Source organism: Podarcis muralis, chromosome 3 (assembly GCF_964188315.1).
Source record: "Podarcis muralis chromosome 3, rPodMur119.hap1.1, whole genome shotgun sequence".
NCBI classification, from domain to species: domain Eukaryota; kingdom Metazoa; phylum Chordata; class Lepidosauria; order Squamata; family Lacertidae; genus Podarcis; species Podarcis muralis.
The window spans coordinates 78062402-78078202 of NC_135657.1; the positions used below are offsets into that span (position 1 = coordinate 78062402).

General features: G+C 41.9%; 1 long non-coding RNA gene across 1 annotated transcript in view; it reads right to left on the reverse strand.

The window, feature by feature from the left end:
* LOC114593963 (uncharacterized) overlaps positions 1–15801 on the reverse strand; it is an 82790-nt gene that overhangs the window by 48324 nt on the left and 18665 nt on the right. Inside the window, exon 2 of the long non-coding RNA XR_003705836.2 lies at positions 13720–13880. This is a non-coding gene — a long non-coding RNA (uncharacterized LOC114593963). The remainder of the gene's footprint in view (positions 1–13719; positions 13881–15801) is intronic.

A 15801-nucleotide genomic window follows, 5' to 3' on the forward strand; every position in this document is an offset into this window, starting at 1 on the left:
TCTAGCGTTGTAGCTTGACTAGGGAAGCGAGAGAAGAGGGGGGAATTGCTGCAGGTGGCCTATACAGCTCATTTTGAAGTTAGCTCTCCTAAGCTTACGCAGCGGTCTTGAAGAATATTAATATAGTGTAATGCACCAAAGTACCCTTAGGGTGTTCACCTGCCATGGAATTTAATTTATTTTATATCTCATCTAATAGCCTGAATCTCCTCAATTAGGTAAATATAATGTGAAAATGTTTCCTTGTTTCTCTAAGGAGTTTAAAACCTGGAAGGTCATTCCCACAGAATTTCCTTCCTAGTACATAATTGGGTTGAAAATTGAGTCTCTGTGTGTTTCCTTCTCTTAAAGTGAATGCTGAAAGTGCAGAATGTGATTGATCCACCTCCATATGCTGTGATGGAACAACTGTTGTGTAGATGGGCAAAAGGCATGAATATAGCAGAGAATTCAGCAAGGTATTATATTAAGGCTCTCTTGGATTGAGAGACAGGTTGCAAGAAGACACCCCCATATTTTCAGCAGGCTACCGCACATGTGTAATAAGCTAAGTGGCATTGCTACATGGATATGTACAGAGGTGGTGTGGCAAAGACTGTAACTTTCATATAATTATGCCTATTGACTGGTGTTTAGATGAAGGTTATATCTTGTGGAGGACATAGCCAGAGAAAGATGGCTGTACTTGGTGGAATGAAACATAGATGAAAAGGAAGAGCTCCATCTATTGGTACAGAAAGAAATATATTACAAAGGATTCAACTCTCATCACTATTTCTGCATTTCCATTTTCAGATCTGAGGTACTTCAAAATAAACAGAAGAGTTGAGAAGCAGGAACAATTGCTACAGTACTTTCCTAAGTACTCATTTCCTGCAACTGTATCCTCAAAGTCCTGTTGTCCAGAGCACTAGTATCTGGAGCAGTTTGAGCAAAGTCTTTCCACAGCCTCCCCATGATATACTCTCCCAATCCCAATTCCTTCCTTTATTTCTAGCCAATTTCTTTCATTAAAAAATGGTCTGTTTGCTCTTTTCATCCACCAGCACAATCTTACAGATGCCTAAACCTTAAATTTTGGATTGCACCCAGAGCTTTTTTCCAGGGGTGCTAAAGCGTATGCAGTACCGACACCTCTTTTTTTTTGTTGTTAAAAAGTGTGGCACTTACAACCACTTCATGGTGAGTACTGGCACCTATTTTTCTGGAGAGAAAAAGCACTGACTGCACCTGAACATGGAAATGAATAACACAAGACCAGACCACACACGATACATTCCCTGGAATGCTGCCAAAACCCATGTAAAGGACCAATGTCGCATGGCAGTCCCCACTCTCAATGCCTCTAGCCCACATTTCTGGCAGCAGCCAGAAGGCACAGAGATTCTCCATATAGTGGCAGCCATAGGGACAGCAGAGGAAATGGTTGAAAACAAACTATCAAGTGGGGTTTCTCCTGTGCGCTCTTTTGAACCGAATCCCCACCTGGACTATTGCTAAGAATGTTTTTTGCCTTAGCTCATTCAAACTTTTTTTAGCATGCACACATGCTAGAATATTGTTATAAACATATTCACAGATGTATAATTGCCACTTCCAATTGCCATTTCAAACTATTTCAGTTTGCATGGAAAAGCCATGTGACATTATTCTCCCTTTGGTCCAAGATGGTGTAGTGGTGAGAGTGCTGGACTGGGATCTGTGAAACCAGAGTTCAAATCCCAACTGAGCCACGAGGCTCATTGGGTGACCTTGGGCCACACACTATTGCTCAGTCTAACCTACCCCACAGGGTTGTTGTGAGGATGAAATGAAGACCAAATGAGAATGAAATATACACTACCTTGAGCTCCTCAAACGAAAGGTGATATACAAATGTAAGAATGAACATGGAGAAAGAGAGAGAACAACTAACCTTTGAGACTTGCTTTATGTAGCAGGAACCAAAAATAAAATAAGCAGGGATGGTGGAGGGAGAAGTGGAGAGACTGCATCAGAGCAAGAGAGGGCAAAAACCCACAGGCGAGTTTTAAGAAGTAGATGTGCTTCAAGTATGACATTCTGGTACAGAGGAAATTGAATCCATCTATTCTTGATAAAGGTGGCTTCATTATTCAACTTTGCTTCACAATGACACTTATGAAAGATGAAGCCATCCCTATCTCATGAAGATAAATTCATGATTGGTGGTATCATTTTAGTATATTCCCTTTATAAAGAAAATCTTCTTAACAGATGGCAGAGGGGATCGTATTTTTAACTTCAGTGCTACATGAAGAAGGGGGAAATGATTCATAAATAATTGAGGGGTGATATCTGGGGTGAATGTATACAGTGCCCCAGTGCAAAGGAGGATCATATAATTGTGTTATGACAGAAGTAGGAAGTCAGCGGGCCACCAGTTAGTGTTAGACTCCAACTCCTATCAGTCTCAGCCAGGATAGACAAGGTCAGGAATGATGATAGTTATGGTTCAGCAACATTTGGAGGGGCAGAGGCTTAAAGTTAGGTTTGCTGCTCTTCAGCTTTAGCAGTGTGGGCTCACATCAACTGTTGCTAAGCAGGCTGAGTAATTTTCTCCTCACTAGATTTGCCCACTTTGCGAATGTTAAGAAAGCTGCAAAGCACTCCATTCCTTAAGCTGCCCATCGTGGTGGATCCTTTCTAGTCTTCAGCCCCTTTAGCTCTTCTCTGTACCCACAAAACCACCGCTGTAAGTGCAGAACTGCAGGGCCACCTTCGGGGACCAAGTGTGATTTTTTTGCCCAATTTTTGCTCATCCTTTCTGAATGCAAAATATGTGTTTATTAGGAGAAAATTACACTGTTTTCAAGACTATGTTTTTAAAAGAAAATGCTGCAGAAATGTAGAAAACTAAACTTGGAATTAGAAAACTGAGACAACTGAAATCGACAGGTTTGCAAATCCCTGTCCTTGATCTCCCCAACTTGTACATGTGTGAGATGATATATCTGCCCCTGTAAAAAACATATGCACTACCACAGAGGGTGTGGCAGGCAAGAGTGATCTAGAAAAAGGAAGAGGCCTTGAACTGAATCCTCCATCCCTATTTTTCCTGTAATGATCATTGCAAGGCAGGATAGGGGAGTCAGAAAGCATTTTCCACCCGTGAGGCTGAAATTGATTTTGAGCCTCTCCTGCACTATGTGAATGCCTGATCATGGCCCATGCAGAATAGAAAACAGAGAAAAGAGGCATTTCTCATTCAGACCAATGTAGGTTTTACATTGACATTTAACCTGATTCGAGCAAGAAAGGCTGTTTCAAGAGGCTAGCTTGCATAATGGATGTCAAATTCTCTCTCCTCTCTGTGACGTCCTACATTAGGAGGGGGATATGGCTGTAGAATGTGGGCTCTTTCCTACTTTGCTCTGTGCAAGGCTAGTGTAGCCAGGCATGTGCTAGGCAGCATAGATGATCAAGCTGTTCTATCCTCGTATGCCAAACAAAAAGATTCATATGTCTTATCTAAGTGGGCTACACAGAGATGGTTCAGTGTTTGCCTGTGTCTTCATTATACCTTTTTCAAAGTTTTGCAATGTAGCCATTAAAATCTGTTTCAGGCTGAAACTTGGCACACCATTATATGAAGCATACAAAGCAAGGAAAAATGGCTTTAATTTCCTGCAAATTATTGCAGCCTGCCCCTGTTCAGGAGAAAGGAATATGTTCGCTTGCTTTGATTCCACATGCATAAGCAGTTAATGGAAATTTCTTCTTCTTGGTCTACAATCTGCACATTTTATAAGCTGGTGCTGTTGTGAGCTATACAACCAAGCATTTAAAATATACACACAGCGAAAACCCTACAGCTCTATGCATATATGATCAAACAGAAGTTGCATCCTTGCAAGTAAATGAGAGTTATGTTGACAGACTAAGAACAGATTAAACTTGATTAGAGATTCTCAAACTTCATAAAAGTGAAGGCCCACAAGTAAATTGATATTGCAAACATATAGACTGAGATTCCAGTGGATTTTACCAGTTACTTGCAGGTTCAAGGGTGATCTAGCTGATGTCAGAATCGGGTCTTTTAAAGGTCTTCTAACCCCATATAAGTTAGAAACCAGAAAGACTCATGCACAGTACTTCTGAACACCCAGAATGGAGCAAGTGAGAATTTCCCCTTAAAGTTTCCACTATTTAACCAAAATTTCTAACTCTCAGTGGTTGCAAGTTGTTGTGGGGGTGTTTTGTTTTTTTAATCTGAGAAGCAGGACAGGTCATGGAAAGGTCTCCACACTGAAGTCAGTTAAATTGCGACTTCAGCCTACCCAGGGAGAACGGGATGCATACATCCTATTATAACAAACATTATAAAAATGTTGGAAGTAACAACTCAGGCTTAAGTACTGTTTGTGAATTGCCAGTTAAGGGAGGGAAAGAATGTATAGTGCAGTTTCCCTGAGGGTCCAGCTTCCATAGACTGCAAAGGCCACGTACAGGCAGGTCAGCAAATGCACTGGGCTAAATCATCCAGCTGGGCAACTGGCAATTGAGACTTTGCCTCTGTGATTCATGCCTTGGTATCTTCTAGATTAGATTATTCTAATAGCCTCTACATAGGACTGCCTTTGAAGACGGTTCAAAAAGTACAGCTGACCCAGGATTCAGCAGTCAGGGTAAGATTGTAAGGACCACATTACATATGTCCTTGAAGAGTTATAGAGGTTACCTGTTGCTTTCTGGACAAAATTCCAAGTGCTAACCTGAATTCTCAAAGCTCTTTACACATACTAGGTCCTGCTTACTTGAAGAAAGACCTCCTTTCATAGATAGGATCTGCCCATGTGATGCCCACCTAGCGGAAACTCTAGCTCACATGGCCCTTAATTGTAAAATATATGATGGTCTCCACCAACAATTCTTAGACATGGAAACTAGAGACAGAGGTTATACGCTTATTATTACAGGGGAGAGACCAGGAGCTCACCAAGACAGTAGCCAAGTTCCTCTATTTGATTTTCTGCCGCTGAAGTACACTAGAGGACCCCTGCCCTTGCTGGCATCCCACAGAGGTGAAATAGATTGCTCACCTCTTCTTCCCTTTGGCAAATGACTGTACTGTTGAAATGGCGACAAGATCGCATTGGCCTGTTTATTTTGAATGTTTGTAAGTGATGCCAATAAAGGTTTGATGATGACCTTCTTTCATGGGATACTAAAGAGGCTCTTTAGCAAGTACTCTTGCCACACAAGACTCCAGCTTGCCTATACACATCCCTCTCTATCTTTACAAAGCAAGCAAACCCTGTTATATTTTGGAAGGAATTTGCCTTGGCAGATGCTGTGCTTAAACGATGGGTTAGATGCTGCACTTAAACGAGACTGTTGCTTTAATGCTAGCCTCAAATCTATACTGCTGCTTTATTAAGCTGGGCTTGGTATGGGCTATAAGGACCTATCACAACAAAAGCTTCTGAAGGACTGGAGCAAAATATGACACCAGTGATTCACTAAGTAGTAGATTCCTTGGGCAACAGCCACTGTATTTTGTTTTAGCCTAGTAACCACTTTCTCTACAGCAGGTTTATTACAATCAATGAGTTCTCTCAGAGGTGCCGGATTATAAACAACATAAGATCCGCATCTGGTATAGTAAACAAACATAGCTGTTCCTGAAGTTAGTTTTAATCTTTCTTCCCCCACATCTGTTTTTGTGTGTGTGTGTTTTATATATATATAAAGGGAGGGCACACTTCTGAAATCTAAGCAGGTGTAATTCATTTAACAACAAAGCAATACTTTGTTAGATCAAGTTGCTACCTACCTCTGTATCCTTACATAAATGAAGTAATTCAGAGATTTCGACTCTACACACACCGTACACTTAAATCACACACACCCCTCCCTAAGAATCATAAGAACTGTAGTTTGTCAAAGGTGCTGGGAACTGTAGCTCTGTGAAGAGTAAACTATAATTCCCAGGATTCTTTTGCGGAGATGCTTTAATTGTCTGGTGTGCATGCAGCCTTTGTTATCGGTTTATTATTAAAACAGTTTCTAAGGCATTTGCACAACTTTGAAAACATAATACATGCAAAAGTTGGACAGCACATTGGAATGCATTAGGGAGGGCCAGGGGGAATTCAATGAGACAAAACTTATTTTTCCAGCTCTTCACACCAGGGTTTATGGTGCTTGCAAGGGATACTATAAATGTCTAGACGGGGTATTTTTAGCATTCACAGTCATTGTAGAAAAAGAAGAGTCTAGGAATAAAACATTAAAGCAAACTCTCAGTACAATGGGACAGGTTTTATCTTTTAGTGAGTAACAAAAGGTGCCTGGTGAATAGTATTTTGAGAAGAAGGGCCCTCTGCATAAATCAACCAGGCATCAACCTAACTAGAGTAGAATGGGCACATATCTACTGTCGGTCCTGTTCAGTCCATGTAAGGCGGAGGTGGCTAACTTGTGGCCCTGCAAATTTTGTTGAGCTATCAATCTTACCATCCCTAACTGCAGCCATCCCTGATATTCAAGGACTGAACCCAAACACACTCAAAAAAGTTACACAACACAGTAAGAGTGGACTCTTTTTGTGCTTGAAAAGTTGCTTTGGGAGGAAGTGATTGGAGGATGTTAGAGCAGTGAGTAAAGGAGGCAAGGGGAACACTTTTCAGCCTCAGGGCCACATTCCCTTCTGGGCAACCTTCTAAGAGCCAGGAGTGGGTAGGGCCAGAGGCAAAAGCAGGCAGAGCAACTAATGTACATTTTGTTTTTATGGTACACCACACCTTTTCTGCACCCACCCTCCTCACTATCTTCCACTCCAGCTAAGAGGCCTCACCACTTCTCACTCCCCACTCCCTTGGCACCTCTCTGCCTTCTGCTTCTTCCTGCAATGGCAGTGGGAATCAAGCAAGCATACACAGAGTGGCTGCTTCTCTGCCTGCTTGCCTCATTAAGGCCTTTCGCGACAGTGCTGTGCATAATATGCTGGGAGTCGGGGCAGGGCAGCCCAGAACAACAGTAAGCACATGCTATTATCGCTACTGGGATACCAGCTCCGAAGTATGGTAAGACAATTTAGGGGGCACCCCCAGTACCTGTTTTCTCTCTGTTTGTTTCCTCACTCTGCCTAATGGTAAGCTTAGGTCATTTGCTTGATCTAGTCCAGCTTCACTTGGGGATGATTTCCACTGGGGAAACTGTGAGCAGCAAAAGTATTAAAGGTCAATTGGGTTTATCTTATTCTGTTTATTTCAACAGGAGAATAATTCACTGCTGACATCTCTTAAGGCTCTGGAATGCAGAAAATGCTTGATGAACTACACTCCTTTGCAATTCACTCTTCAGTTATGTTTGTATAATTGGACTTAAAACCTGACCCAGATGATTCAGTAGCTCACATTATTAGGTCCTGATCTTCAGGGAACTGAGCCTAATTGTACTCTATGGCCTTTGCAGGGGTAGCCAACTTGCTGTCTGCCAGCAGTGTCTGCCATCGTGGTAACAGCGTCCTTGCAACAACACAGGGTACCCACACATACCGACAATGATGTCAGAGCAGATGCCATGGGACATCCCAAACATCGGGCCACACAACAGCCAACCAACTAGGCTTGCCAACTGATCAGAAAAACAGACAGCTTGCACCTGTGCTTTTCACAGTGGATCAATATGCATAACTCAGCTTGTTAATCTTTCTATACATCAAGTTAAAGCCACAGCCTGTGACCAACTAAGATGGACCTACCACTCAGGCCCTAATTATGCTCTGCTACTCCTCATTCTCTCCCTGTTCCACCCCTTCTTTTTGGTTCCTGTCTGTTCCTTCAACTTCATCCCCATACTAAGGAATCTGCTTCTTCCCCTTTCTACAGCTCACTTCCACCCTTCTGGAGGCCCAAGATCTTAAGAAGAGAACAATCCCAGCCATTTTGGACATTACAAGATTAAACAGTGCTGCCTTTAGAAGTATAAAGCCCTGAGCTGATAGTTACAAAAAGCACACCTGTAGCTTTGTAAGATGTTTTGTGGATTCATTTATATAAAAAATTGAGAAAATAAACATTCATACATACATAGTCATATATGCATACATACTATCCCCAGTTCACTATTCCTGTTCTATACGGTCTCATTTGCTTATCAGCTGGACCAAGATGGCTCAAATATCCTGACTAACAGAGAGCGACCTATTTCTGGTTTCTAAATCAACCATACATCGGATATCGTTATTAATTAAATTTGTATACTGCCCTTCAGCCAAAGATCTCAGGGCAGTTCACAGCACAAAAATACAGAATAAAACCACAAGATACATAATATAAACAAAAAAAAAGAACAAAGCAAACTAATAACCCCCATTTCACAAACACATTTAAAAGGACATAGACTGTTAGTCATCATTTTAAGAACGTCATTTCCCTTGAGCACATGTTGCTATCTGTCTTTTAACAGTGCAACTCTAGTCCTACTCAGAAGTAAATACTGTTGTGCTCAGTGGAACTTTCAGGTGTTTGTGGAACTGTGGTCGCAAAGTGTACCTGACAATTTAACTCAGGAGGAAAATGGTTTCCCGTAATTGTCTTGTTTATTTAAAAACACACATGCACAATTAAAGTAACTCCTGAGTTTTCACTCTTCCGGCACACTTTTATAAGCACACTAAACAAAGCTGGGCATTTTATCCACTATCTGCTATGGGTGGTTGCATATAATCCTATAATTTCCAGTGAAATAATTAGAGGTTTAATTTTCCATTTCTTTCCACTGTGAGATGGCGTGTGGCTCTGAATGCTCACTCATGTCCGCATGGGTACACAGTTGGCATATGCATTGCTGTGAACCCAATACTTGCATCGTTTCTTTATGATTGGTTTTTTTTAAAAAAAACAGAACCTCAAAACAATTCCAAACAGTATTTAAAACCTACTGAATAATTTATCTTTTCTACTAAGTTTTAGTTTCCTAAAGAGTTCTTAATGGAAATGCCACTTATTCAATAATATATTTTACTGCTTGATTCAGAAATCTTTCAGTCCGAGGTTTAGAAACCATCCCAGTGTATCCTATAGCACATAGGAGAATCCTCCAGATTCCAGAACAAGATTGATTCCAGATGAGCTGTTTATTGAGCATTCATTATGATTTGTTTCCACAAAGTTTGTGGGGAGGTTAGACAATGTTGTTCTGATTTTTTTATTTTGTGGAGAGGTTAGACGATGTTGTGCTAAGTGATTGTTATATTGCACTTTCCAATGCATTTCCCCATCACTTTTCTGATCACAAAATGTCTGCTTGCAAGGTGGGGGTAGTGGGTTTGTTGCATAGCAACACCAATTCAGTTTGAGTTTCACAACCTAAATTTACCAGCATGTGATTGAATCCCATCTGAAAAAAGGGACAGCCTGGAAGCTCCCTGAGAGATGGTGGAGGGTCACTCACCAAACCTGGTGGAATGGAGCTTCAGCAATCATCTCCTGGAGACATCAGGTGGAAGAGAGAGGCAGCAAGGACTTCAGGGCCTCTTGGACACAATAGCAGAGCCAATGGTGCAACCATACACAGCCTTAACCTTATTGCTGCATCTCCCCTTTCTGGAAGCAGTAGCAATACTATTGCAGGAAGGCCATTGCTTTAGCTCTGTGCCACCAACTGAGTCACTTCTGCTCACATCATTGAATAAATGACTAACTCACATTAAGAAAATGCAAACCACCAAATGGAAAAGGTCTTCCAGAGATACCTGAGAGTCAAAGGCAAAGAAGCCTGTTGAATCTCTGCTGGAAGAAAGTCCCCCAGAATGGGAGCAGCACCACTTAATACCTGTCTTCTAGTTCAGGCCAGCTGGACCTCTGCAACATAGGAGGATACCAAACAGAGCTCCTCTGGATGTTCTCAGGAACTGGGCTGAGATATAAGGCCTCCGGCAGTCCTTATATCCTAGGCCCAGTTTTTTCAGGACTTTGTATATGAATACAAGAACTTTGTAGAAAGTAAAAAGGGAAACCCAGGACGGATTGTTGGAAATGCCAGCAGCTAGGTAGGAGGAAAGCAAACATTTGAACAGACCTTACCAGAGCTCATTTATCCTGAAGCAATCCTTTATGTTGTTAACATTATACCGCTGTTATAAAGAGGCGCCAACAATGGTCATTATCCTCCAATAATAACATTTTTTATCAGTATGCTGCAATGCCTTTCTACAAAGTAGGGCCACTCACCCCCTCTAAAATTTGACAAAAGGAGTACTGTCAAGATAAATGTTTGAAAAGGTTAGTGATGTAAACTTCCTGCTGTAATCTTTCTGAGATTGTCAGTAGTGTGTGTGTGTGTGTGTGTGTGTGTGTGTGTGTGTGCGCGCGCGCACGCGCAACATGTTGTTTACTATTAGGCTTGTTTGATCTATTTGTTCAGACTGGAAAGCTGTTCCTTGGCATCCCGCTGTGTTTTGTAAACAGCCCCAGCAACAAACAAGGTTTTAAATGAAATCTGTGTGTAATCAGAAGACTCCTATGCATCTTATCAGTTCTCCTCAACTATCCAGGTACCTTCCTGATCAACTCGTACATTTATCAACTTTAAAATGAGATATTCCATCAGTTCCTTTCAGGTTCTTTTGTCATAAGGCTGACAGATTACTACAGCCCGACTTTGCACATGAGAAGAACTATTATATGTCCTGTGGAGGAGACAGGGGATAGGGGAGAAACTGAACTCAGTTCACATATATGTAATACACACTTTTCCAAACAAAAGGCAGACTGAAACACAGCCATCCTTTGAAATTCACACTTCTCTGAATTTTGCAATGAGTTCTCCAGCCAAGTAATGTGTGCAAAAATTCATGTATTGGCTAAAGTAACATGCCAAAAACGCATATTAAGGCAAACTGCTTTGCAAAAAAAAAAAAAAAATTAATTAGGTGACTCTAATTGTTCAGCCTAGTAATGAAATAATGTTTTCAGGTGACTGAACCACACCGGAGAATAGTGACCGTCTGAAGGCGCCCTTAGCTCACATGGGAGTAAGTGAAGTCTTTGTGCCCCTCTTTAGATATATGCTTGCTGACCAGGTTCAAAAGACATAGTAGTTGGGGCAGTGGTGTTGCTAACATTTTCAAATTCTATTCATTCATTCATTCATTCATTCATTCAACTGAACTGGCCACTAAGATGCTTTAGATTAGGCACTAAAGGGAAAGGGAAAGAGCACCCCTGACCGTTAGGTCCAGTCGCGGACGACTCTGGGGTTGCAGCGCTCATCTCGCTTTATTGGCCAAGGGAGCCGGCGTACAGCTTTCGGGTCATGTGGCCAGCATGACTAAGCCGCTTCTGGTGAACCAGAACAGCGCATGGAAACGCCGTTTACCTTCCCGCCGGAGCGGTACCTATTTATCTACTTGCACTTCGTGCTTTCAAACTGCTAGGTTGGCAGGAGCAGGGACTGAGCAACAGGAGCTCACCCTGTCATGGGGATTCGAACCACTGACTTTCTGATCAGCAAGTCCTAGGCTCTGTGGTTTAACCCACAGTGCCACCCGCATCCCAAGATTAGGCACTAGAGCCCTTTTATGCTAAGCCTGCAGCTTTACTTTAACTGAGATTAAGATTTTACTATGTTGCCTTCCTACACAGAAGAAAGGCAACATTTTTTGTTTACAATATTTCCCAAGAATGCACTGGCTTTGGGCTTCTCTCACTTCCTTGACAGTCAGAGGTATACATTTGCTGGATGCAACTTGATTTAGGAAAAGAGCACCCTCTATCTGTAGCACTTTCTGCAGTCCATTCAACCTGCAACATACTCAGGAAAACACAACCTTTGCTACAGCTCATAACGTACAAACTGAGAATTCCAGAAGAAAATCACAGATTGGGAGAGCCTAGTCGGAAAATAAATAAAAGGGCTCAGATAAGGTGGTCTCGGCTTGCTTTTAAGAGTTGATCATACCAGCAGCAGAACCCTCCTTGTATGATACATTCTTCATTTCCCTACAAACCTGCGGCAAAACTGACATTTGTCAGCCAGCAATGTTTGCAATGAAAATGTATTTATAAGCTTTCCAAGCCCATTATAGGCCAAGCATATCTGATTTAAGATTCGCTAATCTTGTTCAGAATGGCAAAAACTCATTTTCTGCACAGGAAGTTGCTGCACAGTAGCAAAGTCTGCAGGGAAAGTCAGTATTTAAATTGATGAGGTAGGTTATGAATTAAATGTTGAGGCTCCGATGCTCTTAGGCGTTCACGTGGCGGCTTGTGGGAGTGTGGATTGTGTATGAATTGGCACCTCCAAGGTGGAGCTGCTGCCAAATTACAGGGTGGTCGTGGGTCCTTTCACAGGTTGTCAGGATGATCAGATCAGGGATGGATGGATCTGCCCATTTTGGTTTCTTTCCATTTCTCATTTTCCAAATATTAAATCCAGTTTGCCACATTTCTGAATCAGGTTGCTTTTTTCCCCCTTTATGTGTTCATGAAAATTCATCGCAACACGCCTATCCTCTTTTGGCAGTACCAGTTCGTGCAACTGGCTCTGTCATGCAATCCCAGCTGGTTGCAAGCATTGCATTATGCAACAGTGGCTTTTTGATCCCTATACCAACATGTCATGCTAAATTTTAAATGGTGGGAAATAACTGTATGCCAGAATAGTGTCCCAAATTTCAGCACATGGAATTGCAATGCAAAATTTCTACAATTTCCCATGTTAATGGGTTTGCAAATGGACTTTTTTTCTGGAAATAATTAAAACAGAAATGAATGCTAGCCTTTCACTAGATTCCACTAGATTTCCGGAAGTGGCTTTTACAAGGTGTAAGACTTTCATATAAAACACAAAAAAATGCTCAGGTAAAGAGACAGCAGGAAAACAGAATAAAGTGCTGTCTGGATACAGCCTAAGTCTACAAATTATCATGAATGAGTACAGCCACAAGGCAACAGAAGTTTAGGATCAGAGTTTCCTTCTCCTAGATGGGCTGCCTTCCCCTGTCATGGTACATAATGATTGCATAGTGTGTGAATTTGGGGAATGCATGCTAGAGCATATTGCTGGTTCCAGTTTTTTGCGGATTCTTGAGCAAAATACTCTCAAGAGCCATCTCCCTGAGTTTGCCCCTCTTCCTTCCTACTATTGCCATGCCCTCTTTGCTTGCCTCCCACTCTGGGCCCATTCAGCACCAGCACATGGAGCTAGAGGACAAGGCATGCAAAACCTACTACAGTGGTACCTCGGTTTACATACGCTTCAGGTTACAGACTCCGCTCACCCAGAATTAGTACCTCTGGTTAAGAACTTTGCTTCAGGATGAGAACAGAAATTGTGCTCCAGCAGCGGGAGGCCCCATTAGCTAAAGTGGTGCTTCAGGGTAAGAACAGTTTCAGGTTAAGAACGGACCTCTGGAACGAATTAAGTACTTAACCCGAGGTACCACTGTACTCCTTCTCCTTACTGCCTTTTCGGAGAGGGCAGGTGAACAAGAAGCAATAGCAAGGAGGCTGAGGGGCAGAGGAGACCCTGGAAATGGGCAGTACAGACCACAGCAGATGCCCAGCAACACGAACTCTGGCACCAGTCCCACTACGAATGTGGAATTGCATAACTCTTACTACTACCAGGAGCTATGCTGCTGCTTAGCATTGCACTTAGCCTCCTCCAGGGTTACACTGGGGGCAAGATCATAGGATGCATCATCTTTTGTGAGCCTCAAGAAATTGGGGGTGAGCAATCTCTTTGTACCTTCAGTTCAACAGCTTGCTTGTGGAGAAAGGTGACAACGCCAAGAGAGTTGTGGCTGCCTGCTTTTCCGCTGTTGCAAAGTCACCGCTGGCCGCGCCGTCCTCTTCTTTTCCCCTGCTGACTCCCAGTGCCTTAGAGCAGGTGAGAACACCAGAATCAATCTGTAATTATAAGAAAATTTACACTTTCCCCAGGAGTTAATATACTTTATTCTAGGCAGTTTTATGGGAGGCAGCAAAGCTTATCCTGAAGCTGATGGTCATAACAATGAAATAATAGTATAATTTTTCCTGCTCGAAATATGGCTTTTAAGAAAATTACATTAAGAGAAAGAGCTGCTCTAGGACCTCATAAGGAAGGTACTTAAAGAGCCATTATCTGTGGAATTCTGGGGAAGTGTCAGGTTCATTTACTATTTGAACTGTATAAAATTCCAAAATATCTTTCTTTTGAGCTATTGCCCACCCTCTTCCACATGGGGTTAGTGAAACATTATTTCATTTTCACTGTTCTTAGGAGACATATTTTGTTTGGGAGATGGCAGCTTCAGAACGCAGACTGCTATAGGCTCATTCAGGCAGAGTGCCTTGGCATCGCTGGAGTTAAAGCACTTTCCATAAATGCATCCTGGCATCTACGTAAATAAACACATTAGTTTTCCAAAGGCTTCTGTTTTCATCACAAAGGGAAAACTTCACATTCAAATGAATATATATATATATATATATATATATATGCACTATTATAAGCATAATTGGAGCGCACAGTGTAATTAGAAATTGGAAATTTTGCTCCCATAGCTGTGTGCCCAACTAAGCAGCCAATTTCACATGGAAAATACCAGCATGATGAGTCTTTAATAAATAATAATAATAGTTCATAATGAGGTAAACCAAGAGGTTCAGGACTTGAAATTCAAAATGACTGAAAATCTGATAGGCGGTGTATATTGCACTTCAATTTCCGTGGCTTTATCAGGACAGGAAAGGAAGCTCCAGACACACCAGATTAGTCACTGTCCCAAGGGAATTTCTATTCCCACCTATAGCATTTTCATAAAATGTGTACCATATTAAGCTCATCCATTTCGCCAAGGTGCTGAGTAAGTAGAACAGGGTGCTGTGGTTGCTTAGCAACATGCTTTTCCTTCTTCCTTAACATAGGGGGTGTCTGAGGTGGGGCTGCTTATTTGAAACTGACATTAGCAACTCTGAGAGCACCCAGCATCTGGTTGCTTGGGATCCCTTGAAGGACTAGTGCTGTATTGGCAAGCATCTTCTACAAATACATATTGATCTCTTCTTCAGCTGGCCTCTTTTGAGTGAGCAAAATATACCTATATTGTCCATACTATTTGTCTCTTGCACAGAAGCAAGCACCATCCTATCTCTGAAATATGTTGCCCCAATTCACTGATTAAGTTACCAGCACCAGCTGAGTCAACCAGGTCCTTCCATTGTCTTCCACAGGGCTAAATGTCATATCTCTACAGGTATTTGCTGATGAGAGGTGGAAGTGCTTATGTGAAAGCCATTTTCTGTGTTGGAGTGAATTTTGAGTTTGAATTTCACACAAGTGGCTTTATGCTTGAAAACTGGGCAAGCTGTTGAAGACTTTCCTATGTCAAAGACAACTGTGTAATTCAGTTGGGTTATTGGATTTTGGCCTAGCAAATGATCACAAATGTCTTTACAATATTGATATTTGTCTAACTGCAAGGTGCTAGATGCTGAGACATGAGCACCATCTGCACTAGACATCAAATGCAGCATCATATCACTTTAAATAGTTGCAGCTTCCTCCAAAGAATCCTGGGAACTGTAGTTTATTAAGGATGCTGGGAGTTCTCAGAAGAACCCCAATTCCCTCACAGAACTACAGTTCCTAGAGTGGTTTAACAATGAATTTCTCTTCCCAGAGAACTCTGGAAATTATAGTTCTACCAAATATGGACACCACCCTGCCCTAGATGGTTTTGGCCCAAACTACTTGAAGAATGGTGTGCTGTCATGTCAACCTGCCCATTCCACGAGATCAACATCAGAAGCTTGGCTTAGATGTCCACCTGTTAAGATTGCTGAC